This window comes from Ovis aries, chromosome 5 (genome assembly GCF_016772045.2).
Source record: "Ovis aries strain OAR_USU_Benz2616 breed Rambouillet chromosome 5, ARS-UI_Ramb_v3.0, whole genome shotgun sequence".
In the NCBI taxonomy this organism is placed as follows: domain Eukaryota; kingdom Metazoa; phylum Chordata; class Mammalia; order Artiodactyla; family Bovidae; genus Ovis; species Ovis aries.
This window is the reverse complement of record NC_056058.1, coordinates 83,542,983-83,548,992: the sequence shown is the minus strand read 5'-3', so window position 1 is coordinate 83,548,992 and position 6,010 is coordinate 83,542,983. Positions and strand designations below refer to the sequence as shown.

Below are 6,010 nucleotides of genomic sequence, written 5' to 3'. Positions count from 1 at the left end.
ATGGGCTTGATAAAGGACAGAAATGGTATGGACCTAACAGAAGCAGAAGATATTAAGAAGAGGTGGCAAGAATACACAGAAAAACTGTACAAAAAAGATCTTCACGAGCCAGATAATCATGATGATATGATCACTCACCTAGAGCCAAACATCCTGGAATGTGAAGTCAAGCGGGCCTTAGGAAGCATCACTATGAACAAAGCTAGTGAAGGTTATGGAATTCCAGTTGAGCTATTTCAAATCCTGAAACACGATGCTGTGAAAGCGCTGCACTCAGTATGCCAACAAATTTGGAAAACTCAGCAGTGGCCACAGGACTGGAAAAGTCAGTTTTCATTCCAATCCCAAAGAAAAGCAATGCCAAAGAATGCACAAACTACTGCACAATTGCACTCATCTCACACACTAGTAAAGTGATGCTTAAAATTGTCCAAGCCAGACTTCAGCAATACGTGAACCGTGAACTTCCAGATGTTCAAGCTGGTTTTAGAAAAGGCAGAGGAACCAGAGATCAAACTGCTAACATCCGCTGGATCATGGAAAAGCAAGAGAGTTCCAGAAAAACATCTATTTCTGCTTTATTGACTATGTCAAAGCCTTCGACTGTGTGGATCACAATAAACTGTGGAAAATTCTGAGAGACATGGGAATACCAGACCACCTGACCTGCCTCTTGAGAAATCTGTATGCAGGTCAGGCAGCAACAGTTAGTGTGCAATAATTAATGCATTAAATATTTCAATTCATATCATCTACTAGAAATATAAACAGAAAGGGACTGAAAATTATGATGCCACTAACTACAAAACCTCAGGGCTATAATGGAGAGAGATCAGCACAGGAGATTTATCATACTGTAATTATCATTGTCTTCATTAACAAAACTCCTTTAAAAACTAAATACAAGTCAATAAAATACTTTTAAAATTGCATTATGTTCTTATAATTTTCAATGTTCAATTGTTTGTATTTTATAAATATCCTCTTTATATGCTATATGTTAAATATTTTCTTAGATATGTTAAGGGAATAAAACACCATAACATTACATGGTTACACCATGTAACCATCCAGATTACTTAAGTTAAAAATTCTATGATGTAAGGAAATACAAACTTTGGCTTGGCTTTCTCAGTTTAGCTGACTGTTAATGCTTTTTTTTTTTTTTTAATATAAGAGAAAATGTGGAATAATTTAATTGTATTATACAGTTCTCTTCTTAATCACATTACTAATATTTGTAAGAATTCTATACTTTTTAATCAGTTCTTTGGTGCTCAGCTTCCTTTGACTTCCCTGGTGGCTCAGATGGTAAAGCATCTGCCTACAACGTGGGAGACCCAGGTTCGATCCCTGGATCAGGAAGGACCTCTGGAGAAGGAAATGACAACCCACTCCAGTCTTCTTGCCTGGAAAATCCCATGGACGGAGGATCCTGGTAGACTACAGTCCATGGAGTCGCAAAGAGTCAGACACGACTGAGTGACTAAACTATACTTTTTAATTTCTGATGATTAGATAATATTTAGAGAAATTATATTCTTTAACATACATTTAGGGAAATTATATATATGCTATATTATAAAGTATATATTCATAAAATACTATATCTGTTTTAGAGAACCTTTATGCACAAAATTTGATCTCCCTAACCTTCCCCATTGACTGCCCATGAGTATAACCCATTATTTTAAGTTAAGCTTCATTTTATATTCTCACCACCATGACTTCTATATGCTATACTATGTGGAACATTTATTAAACCCAGAATGCTTAATACTATATATTGGCCATTATAGGCATTTATGTTCATAGATTGTATATCAGAGCTAATGATTTTCCCATGTCAAAAATGCTAGTAGAATGTCTCAATTATTGTATCAAAAATTCATCATTATAAATCAAATAAAACATCATTTACCAGAAAGGACTTTTCAACTTTTGAATTAGACTTAGTTTATCAGTAACATATAGTCTGTCTTTTTAATCGTTCAAAAAATACCACAAGCCAGTCAGGGAATTTTCTATCTATAAGGATCCAAAATTGCACCTATGTGAATTTTTTCCTTTTTTTACTTTTTTTTCTCTTTCTCTCTCTCTCTCTCTCTCTCTTTTTTTTTTTTAAGAAAGGATTTACTAGTGCTCCATAAAGAATTTTCAAATGTTTCTGAACTTCAGGAACATGGTATTTTATAGAGACTCTCTTAAGAATGAGATATAATGTCTGAAGCAATTTCTGGAAGGATCAAACTCATTAATTGTAACTAGGCTGTCTGCCTACACATGATAGCTGGTTACTGTGCAGACAGCTACTAGGAATGATGATCCAAGCTTCTAACAGTGCTGTAAGTAATTTAAAACATATTGCTCCACTGTACCGATGTTTAATAGTGATGTCAACTTTGCATCTGAGAAAGTAAATGATGTGTAGAGAGGTTTGTTTGGAAAAATGGCTACAAGTTTTCATTATCTTCCAGGGGAAAAAGGCTTTAGTAAAATAATTCTTTGATTTTATTACAGTGGTATAAACAGACCTATGTGTTAAGGTGTCTCTATTTTATCCAACTAATTTAGAGAGTAAGACATTGAGCTGGTCTCAGATTATCATATTCAATAAACCAAAGTTTACTATATTGTATGACACTGAAGGGTAGAAGAATATCCCACCTCAACACATGTCACTTTGGCAGAAGAATTATTTTGAGCTAAAGGCACTAAAAATAGTAGATGCAAGAAGAGTAAATATTCAAATCTCCTTTTATTCCTGAAACAAGAGATTAAAAACTCCCATGTGAGAGATGTGTTCCATGTACTAGGAGAAAATAAATATTTTTCGACCGGGAATCAAAGCTGAGAGAAAATAAGCATTCTGCAGAGAGAATAAACAGACCTTGTTAAAATAATTGTTTTGAAAGGGTTCACTTACTTTAATAACACTACATTTACCATGTTATCACCATGAAATGTAAATTAAGATTAGACAAGAGAATTTCACAAGTACAGCAAAGCATTCTGTGATATACCAATAGTTTGTATAATGTCTGACCAAACCAGCTTGCTCATCAATCACTTGCATTATAGGCATTTTATTTAGTTGATGATTCTTTTGGAGAAAATAAACTTACTACACACATTTTAAAAGTGTTTTTCATTTACCTGTCCACTAGCACTTAAAACATGCATTTGTTTAAAATAACATTTAATATTTTTCTAATATAACAGTGAAAGTGCTGCACTCAATATGCCAGCAAATTTAGAAAACTCAGAAGTGGCCACAGGACTGGAAAAGGTCAGTTTTCATTCCAATCCCAAAGAAAGGCAATGCCAAAGAATGCTCAAACTACCGCACAATTGCACTCATCTCACACACTAGTAAAGTAATGCTTAAAATTCTCCAAGCCAGGCTTCAGCAATATGTGAACTGTGAACTTCCTTATGTTCAAGCTGGTTTTAGAAAAGGCAGAGGAACCAGAGATCAAATTGCCAACATCCGCTGGATCATGGAAAAAGCAAGAGAGTTCCAGAAAAACAGCTATTTCTGCTTTATTGACTATGCCAAAGCCTTTGACTGTGTGGATCACAATAAACTGTGGAAAATTCTGAGAGAAATGGGAATACCAGACCACCTGACCTGCCTCTTGAGAAATCTGTATGCAGGTCAGGAAGCAACAGTTAGAACTGGACATGGAACAACAGACTGGTTCCAAATAGGAAAAGGAGTACATCAAGGCTGTATATTGTCACCCTGCTTAGTAAACTTATATGCAGAGTACATCATGAGAAATGCTGGACTGGAAGAAACACAAGCTGGAATCAAGATTGCTGGGAGAAATATCAATAACCTCAGATATGCAGATGACACCACCCTTATGGCAGAAAGTGAAGAACTAAAAAGCCTCTTAATGAAAGTGAAAGAGGAGAGTGAAAAAGTTGGCTTAAAGCTCAATATTCAGAAAACTAAGATCATGGCATCTGATCCCATCACTTCATGGAAGGTAGATGGGGAAACAGTGGAAACAGTGTCAGACTTTATTTTGGGGGGCTTCAAAATCACTGGAGATGGTGACTGCAGCCATGAAATTAAAAGACGCTTACTCCTTGGAAGAAAAGTTATGACCAACCTAGATAGCATGTTCAAAAGCAGAGACATTACTTTGCCGACTAAGGTCCATCTAGTCAAGGCTATGGTTTTTCCTATGGTCATGTATGGATGTGAGAGTTGGACTGTGAAGAAGGCTGAGCACCGAAGAATTGATGCTTTGAACTGTGGTGTTGGAGAAGACTCTTGAGAGTCCCTTGGACTGCAAGGAGATCCAACCAGTCCATTCTGAAGGAGATCAGCCCTGGGATTTCTTTGGAAGGAATGATGCTGAAGCTGAAACTCTAGTACTTTGGTCACCTCATGCAAAGAGTTGACTCATTGGAAGACTCTGATACTGGGAGGGATTGGGGGCAGGAGGAGAAGGGGATGACAGAGGATGAGATGGCTGGATGGCATCACTGACTCGATGGATGTGAGTCTGGGTGAACTCCGGGAGTTGGTGATGGACAGGGAGGCCTGGTGTGCTGCGATTCATGGGGTCGCAAAGAGTCGGACAAGACTGAGGAACTGAACTGAACTGAACTGAAAGGGCATCTACAATTTAAGTCATTCTCATGCCTACAATTATGATTCCAAAATAAATACTACTTCAAAGTGGCTCTGTCACCAGCTTTTTAGGTTTGGTTTAAAAACACACAGACTTGCAGGGGGGTTTAAAATGTATTTCATGCACTGTTCTGAAAGGTTCCTCAAGAGGTATGTGAAGTGAAGTGAAGTGAAGTCCCTCAGTCATGTCCAACTCTTTGTGACCCCATGGACTGTAGCCTACCAGTCTTCTCCATCCATGGGATCCTCCAGACAAGAATACTGGAGAAGGGTTGCCATTTCCTTCTCTAGGAGATCTTCCAAACCCAGGGATTTAACCCGGGTCTCCCCCATTGTAGGCAGACGCTTTACCCTTTGAGCCACCAGGGAAGTCTCCTCAAGAGCTAACCAGACCTTAAACAGCACTCAAGTCTACAAGAGAAAATTAAATTAACTGCGGTAAATAGGATTCCTACATTATATCAAAAACATATGTTATTCTGCAGCAACTGGGAGCATTTTCAGGATTGGCATGTTGTCTTCTTTAGAACTAATTTCAACAGAACAGTTTAAGAAGGTGGACAGGTACTGTTATCAACTGTATTTAAAAGTGACATGTTCCTTTTGTGTTGATCTGACTCCCCTGAATGACCTAGCTAGTGAACTAGTCACCAGTAACTTGGTCACCAGGCAAATCAGTCCTGCAAGAAAGGAAGCCAATATTCAAATTACCATGTTCTTGTCTGACCTAAACAATTTATTTTCAGCATAAACATATAACCTTAATATGAGATGTCTAACTAAAGCAAGCACCACCACCACCAAGTCCAAGATGGCACCTCCTCTTCTAAGGTTTAGGCTTTGCCCAGAATTTTTGATACAGGGAATAGGCCATACCAAGAGTCATTGCTCCCACAACGAAGCCTTGGGCTGCCACAGGCATGTGGATCAGGTGAACAGACATTTTAGTATCCCCCTGTTCTTCAATCTATATTGTCCATATGCAACAATTGCTCCAAAACCTGCCATTCCATTGGGGACAAATGGTGCCTGATCTTCATCATATGAAGCAAGAGAAACATCTGTGTCACTTGACATAGTGATTGAAGAACCTTCAGACAACTACAAGATGTTTCAGGTTCCTACTGGCTTCAAACTTTGTCAAAATAATTCTTATCTTCCTTTAATTTCCCCATATATTTCAGTTACTTTTCTACAATTGTCTCCCTTTGTTCAAACCAGTATAAATGTATTGAGATTTTGCCATTTTTCTGGGTCTTTTTTCATGTCCTTATGAGGGCTCCTCTGTCACAACTTACATAAATATGTATGCTCTTTGCTTGTTAATCTATTTTTTGTTGTTGTTCCATCACTCAGTCATGT

At 37.6% G+C, this 6,010-nt stretch overlaps 1 pseudogene; it reads right to left on the bottom strand.

Moving 5' to 3' along the window:
* Window positions 1-5,474: 5,474 nt before the first annotated feature.
* On the bottom strand, window positions 5,475-5,725 carry LOC101104398 (HIG1 domain family member 1A, mitochondrial-like; annotated as a pseudogene).
* Window positions 5,726-6,010: the final 285 nt, after the last annotated feature.